Source organism: Sceloporus undulatus, chromosome 3, assembly GCF_019175285.1.
Source record: "Sceloporus undulatus isolate JIND9_A2432 ecotype Alabama chromosome 3, SceUnd_v1.1, whole genome shotgun sequence".
Lineage (NCBI taxonomy): Eukaryota > Metazoa > Chordata > Lepidosauria > Squamata > Phrynosomatidae > Sceloporus > Sceloporus undulatus.
This window is the reverse complement of record NC_056524.1, coordinates 154,631,585-154,650,131: the sequence shown is the minus strand read 5'-3', so window position 1 is coordinate 154,650,131 and position 18,547 is coordinate 154,631,585. Positions and strand designations below refer to the sequence as shown.

Sequence of the window (18,547 nt, the reverse complement as noted above, 5' to 3'; positions counted from 1 at the left end):
AACTGGAACATGTCTCCTAAATGCCTAGGATCTGGCCATATGTCTCTGTGCATTCAGATCACTTTCTTATGTGCCTCCCTTGCAGCTGCTGCTGGAGCTGTACGGCTAATAAAATACTTTTGGAGGTTGACAGAAATGACTGGCAAAGTAGCACCAAGAAATGTGTGGTGGTTGCTGTCTGGTGAAGAAGGCTTTGGAAACCAAAATAGCAGAAGTGAGGAGGAGGAGGAGCATACATGGGAAAAGGCAAAGGAGGATACGAAAACTCATTTACAGAGAGCAGCATACACATACCCAAAACCAACTAAATCTGAATGAGGGAATGAATGGTTATGGAATGGAGGATCTGAGGAGAGTGGTCTACTTAGTCTTCTACTAACCTATCCCCTTTCTTGTCATCTCTCTCCCATTTGCAGCTCCTTCCCTACACAAGCCTTGATGTGCAGAAAACAACATCACAGAGCCCATAATAGGCACCTTCTGTTCAAGGCTGAAAGTGCCTATTTGTAGCTATAGGGGGCATGTGCAGAGCAGCAATTGAAGAATGAGTTGTCCAAGTAGTGCATTTCAGGGGGTTCCTTAAATACCACTCATGGTTGAACAGCCATCCCACTGAGCCGCTATACTTGTAGCTGAAGCGCTGACTCAGCAGCAGGTAAGTATCTATTCTGTCAAACTGAAACTCTAAACATTTTCTTCCCTCTTCACCACTTGTGTCTTTCTTAGAGCAGGAAGGCCTTGCTGGGCTGGCCCTTTCTTCCAGCTATGGGCCTGAAGAGACAGGCCAAAATAAAGCTTCTTCGAGTCACTTTGGAGATATGCTGTTTAAATAATGCATGCGTTCTAAGAGGCCGGATGCTGCACATTTTTGGCCTGTCTGTTTAGGCCCTATATCTTTTTCATCATCATTATTTAGGCTAAAAAGCTTCCATTATTCTGACAGCTTGGAAGAGGCAACCAAAGTGAGAAGTCTGCTGTCTCTGATCTTTCCCAGTAATGAGACTTTGTCTTCTGCATGTCTGAAACTGATTGTGTAAACATGTATTCTTTCACTGATTATGTTTTTGGGAACCAGGTTACCTCCTCGCTCCCCATATTTATTTTGCTTTGTTTGGAACATGATTCAGTTTATGTCTCTTTTGACAAGAAGACTGGGAAAACAGCTAATTCCTATATTTAAAGTTTAGAGCATGTTAGTCCTATTAAGAAAAGCGAGTTGGATCACATGATTGTGTACACTTCAGATAGATGCACAGTCTGTCATTAGCCTTTGGTGCTCAATTGTGATGGTTCATATAAAACTCTGTAGCTGTGATGCATCACTGAACAATACTATGTAGCAAATAACTCCTTATCTGGCATAATTACAGAGATTCGTTTCTTTCTTTCCAGTATTTCTCCCTCCTGTCCATTACCAAATAGGCAACATTTGGCTTTAAATGCTGATCTAATCTACTGCCTAATCTCCAGTGTATAACCCCCATGTCTAACAACAGATATCGCATTAAGTAGACAATGCGATCATCAAACCTAGGCAATAAGTCTGCAGATAGCAAGGGAACATTAAAGAGCAGCAAAGGACAGCTGCCGATCAGCAGAAGTAATGTGCTGCCCCAGGAAATTAAATATTACAGGCCATAAGTGATATTATTCTCTTGCCTCTGAACAATGAGAAATAAAAAGAAGACAAACTCTTCATTTTAGCTGTTATTATTAGTTACTGCAGTAGCAGGGACAACTATCGACTGCAATGCAGAGGTGTTATGGCATCTGTGTATGTGCACATGCTTATGTACAACTGTGTTCATACTGATGGTGCATATTTGTGGGTTTTGTGCTGAATTTGCTATACCTAAGCTTTACAAAGCGGCGACTAAGTGGAAAATGCTCAAGAATCTCTGGGGATGATGGTATTTGAATCTTTCTATGATCATCAAACAAACACGTACAGTATTCAGTATTTAACCATTTAAAAACACACTGGTTGCTTTTGTTTTGTTTTTGCAGAACTCAACCATACGTGCGTGCACACATGGGGTTTTCCATATCGTCTATGCATTTAATTTCAAGGACGTGCTTTCAGTACTAAACTAGTATTTGCTATCCAGTGTTCACTGGATGTGAGTGAACAAATTGAAGCCTCATCACAACAAGATAGAGGTGTGCCTGGTCAGTCAAATGACAGATCAGGGAGCAGGGGTTCAGTGAGTGGTGGATGGGGTTACACTTCCGCTGTCATCTCAGGTTCATAGCTGAGATTTGGATTTAGGACTCCTGAACTCAATCTTGAGCCAGGAGACCCAGATTTTGGCAGTGTCAAGGTATGCATTTGCACAATTAAATAAGTGTTCTAGCTGTAGCTCCCCCTAAACAAGTCACATTCAGTGGCAGTGACACATACCTAGATTATACCCCATCTGGATTACTAGAATTAAGGGGCTGCTTTGGGAAACTGTTCAGAAACTTCATTAGGTTCAACATGCTATGTCCAGACTGCTGACTAGACCCAGTTACTGGAAACATATAACTCCTCTATTATAAGAACTTCACTGGCTACTAGATAGTCATCATGAACGACTCAGCTTCCCAGTCACGATCTATAACACCCTAAATGGCTTGTGTCCAAATTATGTGAAAGACTGAATTTCCATATATAAGAGCCTGCCTGAGATCCTCACGGAGGGCTTCCTTTTGGTCCCACCAATGCCACAGGCATATTGAGTGCATAGGTGCAAGAGGGTCTTCTCAGTGGCTGCTCCCAGGATGTGGAATTCCCTCTTACTAGAGAGGCTAATCTGGCCCTCACTCTTCTCCATTTCTTCCAGCATGGAAATACTTTTTTTGTCTAGAAGGATCTTCAGTTGTTAGCTGGTTTTTGCACAGGGGCCCTTTAATTGGTTGCACTGTACTTTTATCTTAATTATTATGTTTTAAATGCTTTTAAAACTGTTTTAAATTAGCATTTTAAATCTGACTGCTTACTTAATTTTTTTTAAGGTTATGTATTTTGTTATAACCTGTATTGTGGGAGCCAGCATGTTGTGGTGGTTTGAGCACTGGACTATGACTCTGGAGACTAGGGTTCAAATCCCAACTCAGCTACGGAAAGCCCACTGGGTGATCTGGGGCAAATCACACACTCTCAGTCTCAGAGTAAAATGATGGCATATTTTACTCTCAATAATGTTGAGAGCAAAATCCTCTCAACAAATTAGGTCAAGAAAATCCCATAACAGGTCCACCTTAGGGTTGTCCTAAATCAGAAATGACTTGAAGGCACACAACAACAAAAAACAACCTATCATAAGTCACCTTCAGTCTCATATTGGGAGAAAGTCAGAGTATAAATAAAATAAAGAATAAAGAATAACCAATTCAAGTGACTTTAAAGAAACACTAAAGTTAGGTAGCATTTTTAAAATTGCAAATCACCGAAAGTCTGAAAACAATGAAATATATGTGTCTTTTCACATATGACAGAGCTGCAGAATTACAGCCATAGCTAAACCCAGCTCCCTCTAGGGTTTGTGCATAATACACACATTTGTACCAATTCATTTCCAGAGTGGCAGTCAGTTTGACCTTACAGGTTGTTCATACCTACTGAAAACACTGTAGATATAAAGTAGACATACTGAAACATATGAACTGCCCCTCTCTCCTAAGGTTCTGGTGTAAGAGTTTCTCCAGAGAAGATTAAATAATTGTGTACCAAGAAGCATTCCTCGATTTATCCATGTTTTATGGTCATTCAGCAAGGAAGATAAAGATAGCTTATGGATAGCATTCTTCATCTTTCTTTATGGAATATTTGCCACAGCACTGAAAACATTTTGTGGGAACTAGAAATACCCTAAATTGTGCACCCTTTGCAAGTACGCTGCAGCCCAAAATAAAACCCTTTCAGTTCCATTCTTGTTCATTTGAGAAATGTTATTAGACCAATCAGATGATTATTAATTTTTTAAAAGTTCAGTCTGAACAAAATGAATTCATATGTAGAACAGATTAAAATAGAACCAGCAAATCTCCATATATGGCCAGAGGCTTGGCTGCGTAGTTTGGACATTTCTCCAAAGATAACCCCTGGATTTATTTAGTCCTGTGGTGGATTTTTAAAAATCTTAAAAGGAAGAGGTGTACAGGAATAGCTACAAGTGGGAACACCATTTCCCCTCCCTTGGAGAAAGTTTCAAAGGATCTTTTCCAAGTATGTTCAAGAATTAATTGAACTGTATACTGAGAAAATTCTTATTGTTCAAAATGACTAGAAACGATGTTCTCAACTCCAGTCCAAACAGCCCCAACCCTTTCTGAAGCAAAGATTTGTCCTTTGGCAGGTGTGCCTCTTACGTAGCCTATTGAATGTACGTATGTAACAATGTGTCATTCAAAGCTATGCAGTTACAGCCTTCACAGACTGGAGCTTCAGGATGGAACGTGCACACCTGACACACCTATTGTAAAGATTTTGTAAAGGTGGGGCATCTGGTAATGGAAGAACAAAGGAGGAAACAACAAGGATGTTACAGTGGGAGTCTACTACAGACCCCCAAGTCAAACTGAGGAATTGGATGATATCTTTCTAGAACAGATGACCAACACAGTCAGAAAAGAGAGATGTAGTAGTGATGGGCGACTTCAACTACCCTGATATTTGCTGGAGTCAAACTCAGCAAAATCCTCAAGGCCTAACAAATTTTCACTTGCCTGGAAGACAATTTCATGGTCCAAAGGTGGAGAGGGCAACAAGGGGGTCAGCTATTTTAGATCTGATCCTAACCAACAAGGATGACTTGGTTTAATGGGGTGCAAGTAGTGGGATCATTAGGTGGAAGTGACCATGTCTCCTGGAGTTTGTAATACAGTGAAAGGAGAAGCCAGGCATAGTCAGACACGCATCCTAGACTTTAGGAGAGCGGATTTCAGTAAACTTAGAGAAGTATTGGGGCGGATTTCCATGGTCAGAATACTAAAAGATAAGGCGTTCAGGACGGATGGGAGTTTCTCAGAAGAGAGATATGAAGGCACAATTTCAACAGTTCCAGTGAGAAAGAAAACGGGAGGTGTCTCAGAACCCGGTGGATGGTGACTAAGGAACTTTCAACTGAGCTGAGTTTGAAACGGACGTATAAGAAATGGAAAAGGGGGAAATCACAAAAAAGGAATTCAAAGAAATAGCAGGCATGTGTAGGGTAAAGTCGAAAAGCTAAAGCGCAGAATGAACTCAGGCTTGCTAGAGAGGTTAAGAACAATAAAAAGGGGTTTTTTGGATATGTCCGCAGCAAAAAGAAGAAGAAGGAAATGGAGGGCCACTCCGTGGAGAAGATGGCAAAATGCTAACAGAAGACGAGAAAAGGCAGAATTACTCAACATCTTCTTTGCCTCAGTCTTCTCAGAAAAGGCAAAGGGTGCTAACTGCAGGATAATGGAGCAGAGGACAGAATAGGGGATTTCAGCACAGAATAAGTAAGAAGAAGAAGTAGGGAACACCTTGTTAATCTAAATGATTTAGTCTCCGGGACCAGATGAACTCCATCCAAGGGTATTAAAAGAACTGGCAAATGTAATATCGGAGCCATTGGCAATAATCTTTGAAAACTCCTGGAAACAATTTCATGGTCCAAAAGGTGGAGAGGCAGAGATCCCAGCGACTGGCGAAGGGCAAACGTTGTCCCCATCTTCCAAAAAGGGGAAAAAAGAGGATCCCAACAATGATCGTCCAGTTAGTCTGACATCAGTACTAGGAAAGATTCTGGAGCAGATCATTAAACAGAGGTCTGTGAACATCTAGAAGGCAATGCCATAATCACAAAAAGTCAACATGGGTTTCAGAGAAACAAGTCATGCCAGACAAACCTAATCCTTTCTTTGATAAAATTACCAGCTGGTAGATGAAGGGATGCTGTGGATGTGTTTATCTGATTTTACTAGGCCTTTGACACAGGTTCCCATGACATTCTTGCACAACAAGCTTGTAAAATGTGGGCTAGACAAAGGAACTGTTACATGGATCTGTAATTGGTTGACCGGCGAACCCAAGGGTGCTCACACAATGGCTCCTTTCATCCTGGAGAGAAGTGACCAGTGGGGTCCCACAGGGCTCTGTCCTGGGCCCAGTGCTATTCAACATCTTTATCAATGACCTGGATGACAGAATGGGAGCATACTATCAATTTGCAGATGACACCAAATTAGGGGGAATAGCTATACCCCAGAGGAAAGGATACAAGATTCAAAAATGACCTGAATAGACTAGAAAGTGGGCCAAAGCTAACAAAATGAAATTCAACACGGAGAAATGTAAGGTATTGCACTTAGGGCGGAAAAATAAAATATGCACAGATATGGATGGGTGACACCTGGCTGAATGAAACTACTGTGTGAAAGGATCTAGGAGTCCAATAGACCACAAGTTGAACATGAGTGAACAGTGTGATGCGGCAGCTAAAAGGCCAATGCTATTTTAGGCTGCATCAATAGAAGTATAGTGTCTAGATCAAGAGAAGTAATAGTGCCACTGTATTCTGCTCTGGTCAGGCCCCACCTAGATATTTGTGTCCAGTTCGGGCACCACAATTCAGAAAGACATGAGAAACTGGAGCGTGTCCAAAGGAGGGCGACAAAAATGTGAAGGGTCTGGAAACCATACCCTATGAGGAACGACTTAGGGAGCTGGGGATGTTTAGCCTGGGAAAAGAAGGTTAAGAGGCGATATGATAGCCCTGTTTAAATATTGAAAGATGTCATGTGAGAGGGAGCAAGATTGTTTTCTGCTGCTCCAGAACACAGGACCGGAGAGCAATGGATGCAGCTATAGAAAAGAGATTCCATCTGAACATTAGGAGAACTTCCTGACAGAAGGCTGTTCGACAGTGGAATGCACTCCCTCGGAGGGTTGATAGAGTCTCCTTCCTTGGAGGTCTTAACAGAGGCTGGATGGCCACTTGTCAGGGATGCTTGATTTGGTTTCCTGCAGGCGGGGGTTGGACTGGATGGCCCTAGTGGTCTCTTCCAACTCTAGATTTGATTCTATGATTAAGCAAAACCTCGGATCCATTAAAAAATACAAACACACAATTCAGAGAGAGACAGAAAGAGAGCTGTTTCTATGTGCTTTCAAGTCGTTTCCGACTTATAGTGACCCTAAGGCAAACCTATCATGGGTTTTTTTGCAAGTTTTTTTTTCAGAGAAGGTTAGACATTGCCATCCTCTGAGGGTGAGAGACTGTGACTTGCTCAACGTGGGTTTCATGGCTGAGCAGTGATTCGAACCCTGGTTTCCAGAGTCATAGTCCAATACTCAAACTACTACACCCATGTATCAATGCATATTTTACATTGCATGCTACCTCTGTGCATTGTACAATGAGGTGACAGCTATGTGCATTCATCATTTTCCATGTGTTATATCACCGTGCTGTTCAGTATAGTAACTGCATAGTGCTAGTGTATTTAAATACAGTAAATAAATAGTGTAGCATAACTTTGTAGTGGGTGTTGACACTATACTGAGAAGAGTTAGGATCTTGAGCATGGTGTAAATAAACAATGGGAAGATTTCTCCCTTTCTTTCTTAAATCTGTCACAAAGGAATGTAAAATCTCAAGCTTTTCTGTTTTATTATGGTTGAGAATGAAACATTGCTTCTACATATAGGAATACGTATTTGCCAAAAGGAGCAAGTGTATGGATTTGGTTGGATATATAGAGAAGTAATCGTAAAATCCAGATTGGGTTACAGACACTCTTCTTAGGCACCACAGCATGTGCTAAACAGCATGAGAGTCCCCCCCTCCCCACAACTCAGCACATCAGCCTCTACAGTGAAAGGATCAGAGCTGGAACTATTGACAGCAACAAAATGAGGAAGCAGGAAAATATCAGAAGTAAACTCCATTAACAGGGCCTTGGAGATTGACAAGATGCTCCAGGCAGTCAAATAATGTGCTATGATCAATAGACTCAAATTCTGCTGACAGATCAAGCAATATCAAGACTCCATAAGCCAGTGAAGTTTGCATGAATAAGTAAGTCACATTGCAGTCTCTTCCTAGAAGCCTTAGTGATATGACAAGCTATGAAGCCAGACTGAAATTTCTTAAGCTGCTGGGTAACAGAAGGTACAATAGTATTGCTGAAACACAGAACAGCATTCTAAAAGAATAAAGTTAAAAAAGAAAATAAGAATGGGGATCTAAACTGCAGGAATTATAGAGGACCAATGGTTACCTAAGGGGCAGGGAACCATTTAATTAAAATAATAATAATTGTAAGCTGCTCTGAGAACCTTTAGGGCTGAAGGATGGGGTATAAATGCCATAATAATAATAATAATAATACTCAAATATCAGAACTATTCTTTGAAACTCTCATCCTTTAACATTTAAGTGACATAATTGCACTTAGTTGTGTTAGTATATGCTATCTTTTGCTGTGACATATTTTTTCTTCTGTTAAGTGTTTTTAGTGTAATACATTGTGGAGAATCACAAAGCACAGAAGAAATTGCTGATGGAAACAAAAAGATCTGATTTAACTCTCCTCGTTTTCAGACATAATTTCATTTGCATAGTTTGCTGCAAAGTTTGGGAGCAGGGCCTGTCATTGAAAAAACACGTTTGGGCGCACAGATCAAGGTACATGCTCCTTTTGCTATCTGTCCTAAATATTCCTTTGTTAATTATGCCTTATCTTCTCCTTGGGAGAAGAAAGAAGTCTCTTTGAGAAGAGAAGTAAGTCATTAAAATGAAAGACCATTTCAATTGGGTGTACACTTTCCAAGCTTCATTTGGGATGCACATGCGTGAAAAGGTAAATGTGGCACTTTACCATGTATTTAATCAGAAAGCCAGGGAATAATACATCACTTTGAAGCTCCTGGTGGGTGGAAGAGGAAGATGAAGCAAAAGAGGAGGAAAAATTGCCAACATTACCATCATCACTACTAGTTTCCCTCTGTGTGCACTAGCAAACAAGATTCCTTCAGTTTAATATCAAAAAGGGCCCTTTCAACACATACCTGCCCTACCCACAAGGTGAAAATGTTGCTGCTGTTAACCTTATTTATATCCTGCTTTTATTCCTAACTGGGATTGTTGTTATTCTGCTAGATACCCCAAATGCACAAGCCTTTCTTTCAAATATAATCTGGAATATAGTGTGATATGCTCCATCCATTTATTTAATGTGTTAAAACTAAGGGAGCAATGAGACAACAAACCTCTAAACACATCTGTTTGAGTTTCAAGAGAAAGCTCTGCCAAATGACATTATATATATATATATATATATATATATATATATATATATGGAATTTTCACTAACACTCCATTTTGCACTATGATCTCATGGAGCCAATTTCAAAACCAAATACACCACAATATTATGATGTCAACTTTATGAAAGAGGGCTATTAACTTTAATTAGTGTTTCCCAATGTTTTTTTGAACTCTCTTCTGCTTTGAGCACCAACCATCTGTTTCACAGGTGTTATGTAGAGGTCCTTGCAAGCAGCTGAAGTACCAAATCAACTCTGGAATTAGAAGAAAAGAGCAGGACGTTTTCAGATAACCATGCACAAGGAGCGATCATTAGGACCAACCAAAGCTTATCCTGAGTCATTGCTATAAAGTAAAATCCAGATGCTAGCAGTCAATGTTTGGGAACAGAATGGAGGGTCAAAATTGACCCTGGTCTGATCGAACAAGTCCATATTGATATTCTTAACTGAGACTATGAAAATATAGAGTAGTGAATTTAGTCCTAGAAAGATCCTAAGCATGTGTCAGATCACCTGGCTGCTTTCATATGGATGATGAATGGCATGCTCTCCTCACCACAACTTAACAGTAATCACAGTATTATTTTATGGCACATTTGTGTACTTCTTATTATCCAAGACCATTTCCCTTTCATGCGAGCCCAACCAACTCTTAACATTATATGCATTTTTGGGCTTTGGGGCTTGTTCAGCTAATTCAGACACTTTTGATACTGGGCCAGGTTTCTTCAGATATTTATCTATCTTGGCAGGTTCCTGCTGGCTTGTTCAAGCCCTTGCCAGGGTAACCTACAAAAGTATTATGTTTAGAAGCGGGGAGGAGAAACAGTGTCCAACTATAAATGAGGGCAGGTGTCAGTGATCATCATCCCAACTGATATGGACCGCAACGATAATGGAAATTTGGTACTTATCAAACTAGGTGGTCTCTGAAAACCAAATAGATGCATTGTTTCTTCTAAATGCTTCTATTAAGAAAGAAACAAATTATTTTGATAGCATGAGAGATATGTTACATGAGACATTTCCATTGACTTTTCCACTCTCAAACAATAACTTATCCTCGATTGTCCTTGGCTCACATCATTGTTTGATTCATAAAAGCTGTCATTCTAAACTGAACGTTTAAAACAAGAAATTAATGTTCCACAGCAATGTCCTGTGGAACAGATGGCAACTTGCTACACTGTGTATGCCTGGGAAAGTGGGATCCGAAAGGAAATGCTATGCCACTGGATACAGAAGAGGGATGTGCAACCTAGGCATGTGGGGAGGCATGTAGCCACAGGACTGTTTTTTTTTTTTTATCTCGACCCTTACAGGCTATACAGACTGCCTCCTTTTTGTCTCACCAATCAAAAAAGTTAATTGACTTTTGAGAGCAGCGTGGCATAGTGGTTTGAGTGTTGGGCTACAACTCTGGAAATCAGAATTCAAATCCCTGCTGAGCCATGAAACCCATTGGGTGACCTTGGGCAAGTCACACCCTCTCAACCTCAGAGGATTGCATGTTATAGCCATGTTAGTCTGTTGAATCAGTACGTAGAGAGATCTTGTAGCACCTTTGAGACTAATTGAAAGAAATAAATCGGCAGCATGAGCTTTCGTAGACTTTAGTTTACTTCCTCACATGCATTCAGTGGAGTGGAAGCCAGGTACAAACATATATATGCCATTGGTATGTGAGGATGTCAATTCAAATGACAAATCCTTTGTGTAGGGAAATGAAGTTGCAGGTCCAGTTTTAACAATAGCCATTAGTGCACAAAGGCATAGGAAACTGGTCTTTGTGCATAGAGATGAATTGGCAGATCCAGTTTTGCAATGGGACTAGTCTGTGGTGAAAATAGATGAATGTAAGGCACCCCCCATGAGGATGGGATCAGATAGTGTTGAAGTGTATGTAGTGTGTCAGGAAACCATTATCCCTGTTCAATCTATTGCTGAGGGATTGTAGTTTGTGGATAAATTCCCATTCTGCTGTTTCTCTTTCCAATCTACCTTTGTAGTTCTTTTGTTCAAGGACTGCTGTTCTGAGATCTGAGATGGAATGCCCAGAGAGGGAGATTGAAATGTTCTGCCACCAGTTTTTGTGCATTCTTATTCCTAATGTCCAATTTATATCCATTTATCCTCTGGCGCAGGGACTGGCCTGTTTGCCAAGAAAACCCCATGATAGGTTTGCCTTATGGCTGCTGTAAGTCAGAAACAACTTGAAGGCACACAACAATAACTACAAAGGTCAACCTTTTAATAGGTTACAGGAAATCCTGCATTATTTAAAATAAACTCCTGTTTTTTTCAAAAACAGAAGTGGATTGGTTTTCATTTTTTAACATCTCTGGCAGCCTGTTCAGTCCCTGGAAGGTCCAAGGGGAGAAAAACTGCTTTTGCACCTGCTGAAGTTGGCTACCCCTAATAGTCAGGGAGTTTTATCCATGACTTTATCTATGGACCGGGCTAAGGAAAAAGAACAGCTCCAGTTAACAGCTCTAAGCTCTGGTGACACATTCTAAGGGGGTAAAGTGAAAGACCCTCTCCTCTTTCCACAGAATTTATTCACCCTTTACACCTTCAGAGAAGCAGAAAGGGCTCAATATGCAAAAGAAATCTGTTTGATGGATGGGTAATAAAATATAAAAGATGAGTAATTGTGAAACTTAACACTGGTTTATTTTCTAAATGGTCACTGATTCTGTTTGTCTCTACACAAGTTTCATATTTCTCCTGTTTTAATAAGAAGTAATTTTACGCATTACATAAAAAATCAAGTTTTACCATCCAATGCACACTTCAGAAGGCGCCATCCTAACTTGTTGACATATATACCTGTATGATACACAGATCAGTAAACACACATGTTGTATTCACACTCCATTCTCGGAATCTCTACACAAACTATTTTTAAAAGTATACTTTAAAAATATAAAATAGGTGGCGACTTAAACTGAGTTAACTTAACTTTCTAGCACCTTACTCCATCTTGGAAAATGATAGTTGCAAACATTCATATTGTCTGATTATGTATATGTACCTCTGGTGAGAATTCCCTGTCTTTATGGGGAAAGTCTGTAAATAGCATTCCTAACTGCAAATTTTCACTTGCTTGCATGGATTTCCACATCTCAGAAAATGATTATGGACAGTGCAGTTATGCCTCCCAAGGAGTTTTTCTGAACTGGGGGAAGCTGTGGATTTGTTCTCTGTCACTTCCCTTCATGATGGGAAGAGAACTTTTTTTTTTTTTTTAGGAAAGAGTATTTTATTTGTTGATATTGTTGTGTGCCTTCAAGCCATTTCTGACTTATGACAACCTATCACAAGGTTATCACAAGGTTTTCTGGGACTGAGTGTGTGAGACACAGCCAAGGTCATCCAATGGTTTTCCATGGTCACTTTTATTTATTTTTAATCATTAATCTCACCTTTGTCTTGATATGGGACCCAATCTGGCTTACAAGAAGGCTAAAACAAATATACAACTAAAAGTCTGGTGATACAAATAGTTAAACAATTAAATACACTATTACATTAAAACACTGCTAATTCAAACAGTATATTTTATAGTTACCTAGTTTTAACATGTTTTGTTGTGTTGTTCCAATATCTATTATGTATACAAATATAGTGTTAGAGCCCAGGTGAACATCCTGGCATCCAAACATTGTTAATGATAAATGTGAAAAAAACAAAATCCATAAAAAAAATCCTTGAACTTTGCCAGGACTACTGCTTGCCAGCTACCTGCAAAAACTCAGCCTTTTTCTTTCTCTGGTCACATACCTCACTACACAACAGTCTTTGTGTTGGCATGTGATTAACATTTCTTGCCTACAGAAAGAAGTTAGCTACATCAAAACATGGGAGACATGGTGACCATCTCTCCACTTAATGAAATACAACACAACTCAGAATTTCCATACTGGTGTGCCAAAGCAAATAACTGTTAACCTAAATGTTAAAGACCAAAGCCCTAATATGGCCTTTCCCTACTACATTTGACAATCACTTTGTGGAACTTGATCTTATGCCAAGAATCCACTGTGTTCACTCCATCATTAAGTTCTACGTACATGATGGCCATTAAGCATTTTGTTGTTAATTTTTAAGACTGCAGAGGAGAATACTACTTGGGGGACATCCCTTATGATAACTAATGGTAGGTAAACCAGTATGAGTGATTTGGCACTGTTCATTTCATTGGAAAGATGAAAATATTGTATGGGATGGGCACTTTACAAGTAAGGGCAAACCTGGTTCTCTAGTCTTGACAGCTGATAGATAGCCTTGTAGTGTGTATCCCTGGATAAGGAGCAGGAGTAAACAAGCTGTTGCATGCAGGAAATGTTTGCAAATTGTACAAAATACAAATACTTCAAGAGACCAAATGCAGTGACATGCTAGACTGGAAGGCAAAAACTGGAAAAACTGAAGTGAAACACACACACACACACAATTTGGATGGAGGAAGGAAGGAAGAATATGGGCCGGGACTTGGATATAATGGTTGGCTTCACTTTCACCCTGGCTCTCATTCCACCAGACCATTGAGGAAAACAATGGAAAAAACTTAACAATTGTTAAAAACCAAAATTGGTAATATATGGAAAAAAAAGGAGCATTTCTTGTTATTTTCATACTATTTTGCAAAACATGCAGTTCATGCAGTAAACACCAGATTTCTAAGATTCCTTACTGATACTTGTTAAAAGTGATAATCCTAATTCATTCATTATTTTGAAGCTTGTTCAGACTCAGCCAATGTCTATTGAAAGCTAAGTAATTTAGAACCAGGCTCTAATTGATGCCAGTTCTGCTGTGGATTGGATAGTATGAATTGCCTGAACTTCCTTCAGAGTGGACTCTATGAGTGATAAGAATCTGGCCCCAAGCAATTGGAAAGATACTCACCCATTCTGTCAGAAATACCCACTAGTCAAGCCATTTACTGCAGGCCACACCTATTTGATTCATTATATTGATGGATACTGTTTGCGCTGAAACTCCACCTCGGCTAGCCATGGTCTCAGTCAGGTGCACACATCAAAACATTGGCAGAGCTAACTTTAGCAACATGTGGTAAACCTTCTGGGTTCCTTACATAACTGCAAGTGCAATTCTTCCATGCCAGATTTTTAGTCACGTTAATAAAGGACCATCAATCATTTCCACTTACCAAGTATTTAAAACAACAAAAATGGTTTTGTTGTTACTAAGAGGAACATGTGCATTTTGTTCTTCAAGTGATTGTAGACCGGGCTTAGGTTTAGTTGATAGCATGCAAATGTATACTGTACATTAAAAAATCAACTATATAATAATTATTAACTGTACTCAACTTTAAGGGGGAGGAAATACCATCTTAAAATAACACTTAATACCATCATCATATTGGTAGGCTGGCAACCTTGAAAGGTTTTTGCATTGGCATATGCCTGCCAAAGGTTTGGTACAGAAAGATTAATCTTTCAAATAATCATTATTTTGTCAAAACACAATGGCAGTGGCTAATTGTCTAGCAGCTTGGTGCATCGTAATCGAGCTAATTTGGGGGGAGTGGAGACATGCTGAGGATGAAGGAAAAGGCCACTGATGCCTTGCACAAAATCCATTCACCATGGTTACTGGCAAAATAACTAAAATATAAACATTTTGTCAAGTACCTGGTTATACAGGACAGGATTTCTACCCTAAAAATGAAATCCCTCCTAGGCAAGAATATTACTGGTTATTGGGGGTGTTGTTTTTTTTTTAAAGAGACTGTTGTCACAAAATGGAAACTGAGTAGAAACTGTACAAAAACATGCCCCAGTTTATTACTTTAAGCCTTGCCTTTCATCCACTGCTACTGCCTTTGCCATCTGACAATACACTCCTACCCACAATGCTCTCTCACTCTGTCTCATGCACAGCGCATGCACACACACACACACACACTGTGTGAGACACAAACATATACCCATGCGCGCATACACACACACAGGAGGTGGAGTACAGACAGACAGACAGACAGACACACACACACCTTCCCCTCCACAGAAGCCAACTTACCCACAAGTTACATTTCATTCAAAACTAGCCGTCCTCTGCTCCCCCATCTCCAGGAGGGGGGCTATTTCTCCTGTTGCAGGGAGGGGGGAAAAGGCCACATCTATCTGAAGACACTTCTAGGCAGAAACCATGTAGTGCAGAACAAAGAAAGCCAGGGCTACCTTAATCTCAGCACAAGGCAGCCAGTAGCTATTTTCAAGCTTGTTCTCTCCCTTTCTCCCCCCTCTGAGGGCATCCTGCGCTGGCTTTCTCTCCCTCTCTCTTTTTTCTTTGCCTGTCCAGCTACTGCACAACACACATCAATTATTCATTGCTTGTCTCCCGGTTTCCAGGCAAAACCAATCACAGATGGAGTCTTGCTAATGGGCTCATGCCGTACTTGCCAACGGGCTATTTGTGCTCCCAGCGACAACCCTCCAGAGACAATAAAAAGAGAATCAGGTTCAGCTTTAGAACTTCGCACTGTCCACCCGGACAGACCTGAAACAAGCAAGAGGGCACACTGTGGCATCCACATGACATTGTTTGAAGAGGGTGTGTATGTGCAGCGGTTGCAAAAATGGAAAGAGGCGCCTTGCACACACACCCTCCCTAAAAAGGACTGGGAAAAGATGGGAAACATAATGGGGAGGGGAATCAAACACCAGGAAAATTCTCACCTCAACTGCATGTTACTGGTACTGATGGTTTCCTTTTGCTGTCTCTAGTGGTCCATCCCTTTGCTCTCCCATTGTACCCATCTATCACTTACATGCGCACACACATACGCACTCATAGACACAGATACACACAAGCAGACATACAGCCACTTTGCCAGAAGGGAGAGAGAAAGAGAAGAAGGGAGAGGGAGAGGGGGGAAAAATCCAGGCATCTCACATTTCAAACTTACAAGGAGGGGTGGTGCAAGGAATATTAGGACAAAGGCATGCTCTCTGGTGCGCAGCCAAGAAGCTAAAATAAACCCCCTTGATCAATTAATCAGAAGAAACACTTGTTTGAGTGTGTCTAGCAAAGCCGTAAGGGTTCCGGGTAAAAAGGGGCTTCTGTTTGGGGAAAAGCTGGTGGGCAGGGTCTTCCCCCATCCCTATTTAGAAATACTGTTGACTAAATCCATCAAACTAGTCATGCTAATTAAGCGGCCAGAGGAGGAAGGTTCTGCTTTTTAGGAGGAGGTGGCGACGTTGGTGGCTTCCTGAATGAAGGCAATCAGCCCACAAAAAGGAAGGGGAGGAAGTGAATACGCACCATCTCTACCAGAATGCAAAATTCGTAAAGGCACAATTTTTTGGCATGAATCACTGTTTGGTAGAACAAAACAGAGGGGGCTGTTGCCATTTCATCAATTATGATATCTGGAAATAATGGTGTGTGTGTGTGTGTGTGTTTGGAGCTGGAGCTTCAATTTGGCTGTATTCTTCACATCCAGCAGGTACTCTCTAGGGACTATTCAGTATTTATTCAAACCTTTATGTAGTCAAAGCTGAGCGCAAACTACAAGTGAGAAGCAATTGAAACCTAATTATTTGGCCCTCATTCACACATGTCTGGAACTGTAACACAGGAAAGAATGAACACACATAATTAGGTTGGAGAAAAGCACTGTAACTGCACAGCCAAATTCACAGTAATTATGCCTTTCTCTGACCTAGATATCTTCCTTTATACATTATTTTCCCTCACCCACCACCCAGACCCAGAAGTGATTTGTGGGAGAAGTTTTTAGGCTGGCAGAATGTAAGTATACAATGTCGAATGAGGCACAGAATTCAGATTCTGAAGTATCGCATCCATTTTGTTTGCTTTAACTCTCTAGCTTTTAAGATATGTTACACAATATTTGTGTGTGTGTGTGGGGGGGATCTAAGAACTCGGGGTTGTTGGATATGATTTCAAGAGGTTAAGGATGAGTTGTGAGCATTGATCCATGCACCTTTCCATGACTTTCCATGTTTGTCAAAACAAGGATAAGGTATTAAAATTTACACAATCTCCATACTTTGTAGGACTGACAGATTTTGTTAGTTTTACAAGTAAAGGACTTGGATTGCCAGCGCACCAGTTTAAATTCTATTCATCTAAGCAGAGAGTACCTATAGTTGTAACATAAATAATTTAACACCCCATGTCATGAATCTCCTAGAAGGAGTTGCAGTTGAACTGCTACAACAAAACAACATCTTGGAAAGAGTGCCTGCATTTCTTATCAGACAACTTCTCAAGCAGGCACTTGAACCTAAGCCCGCAGATGACATATCCAAGGCTGCCAATAATGAGGCATAGCAGAGGAAAACAAGGGACCTGATGCTCTGAACAAGCAGAATGAAGAGGAAGAAGGGCCATAGAATAGGTAAGAAGGCCTAAGGCAGAGAGCTGAATAGGCCTCCCACTTGCGTGAGGACAAACTAGCTAGTTACCACAACCAAATGTGAGAATTCTGTGAAAGGGAAGGGTGATGAATCAGCCCCATATGTTTTTTAAAATGTTTTCAGTGGGAAGAAATTATTCTACACCATTATTGGTGGTTTACATGACTATGCTTGCATTTAAACAAATTGCTTCATGACAGTCATATTCTTTTCTAGTTGCTGAAGACATCACACTAATATTCCACATGTGATGTTGTGCTTGAAATAACAAAAGTAAGCTTTTGTTATTTCTCCCTGCATCACATGAGATTTTGTTGTCAATTTTCAGCAAGAGCAATCCACCAGAGCCTAACCAACCAGCAGTAATGCATTAAGTAATGCAACTATCTCCTCCCATATAATCCTCCCCGCACACTCCGGTCCTCTGGGAGAAATTGGCTGCAGCCTCAAAGAGCTAGGCTTTCGGCTACCTTCCAGAGGGCTTTTCTGTTGTCGCCCCCATATTGTGGAACGACCTGCCGGATGAGATCCGTCAATTGACATCTTTAGACAGCTTTAAAAAGGCTGTCAAGACGGATCTCTTCCGGCAGGCCTTTCCGGAATAGATAACCCTGGCCTCAGGAACCCTGTTCTTATGAGAGTCCCCAATGTCCTCCTTGGAAATGCTACCGTACTTTACTGTTTTGTTTTGTTTGTCTTGTAATAATGTGTATGTGTTAAGGTTGTTTAATTAGTTGATTTTAATTATAATTGATTTAATAATTTTTAAAGGGGGGGAGGGAATTTTGATCTACAGTGTATTGTATTTTATTGTTGTTAGCCGCCCCGATTGACCTCAAGGGGCGGG

The 18,547-nt window shown here is 40.5% G+C and overlaps 1 protein-coding gene across 8 annotated transcripts in view; it reads right to left on the bottom strand.

The window, feature by feature from the left end:
• The window catches only part of ZMIZ1 (zinc finger MIZ-type containing 1), a 371,096-nt gene that overhangs the window by 114,297 nt on the left and 238,252 nt on the right, over positions 1-18,547 (bottom strand). The window contains exon 1 of one of the 8 annotated variants that reach the window (XM_042457119.1): positions 15,994-16,137. The exons of 6 other annotated variants lie outside the window; for them this stretch is intronic. The gene's annotated coding sequence lies outside the window, so the exon portion shown is untranslated. Of the gene's footprint in view, positions 1-15,334; positions 15,600-15,993; positions 16,138-18,547 lie in introns of those variants that run through there. One more of the 8 variants, XM_042457118.1, reaches the window with a different exon arrangement.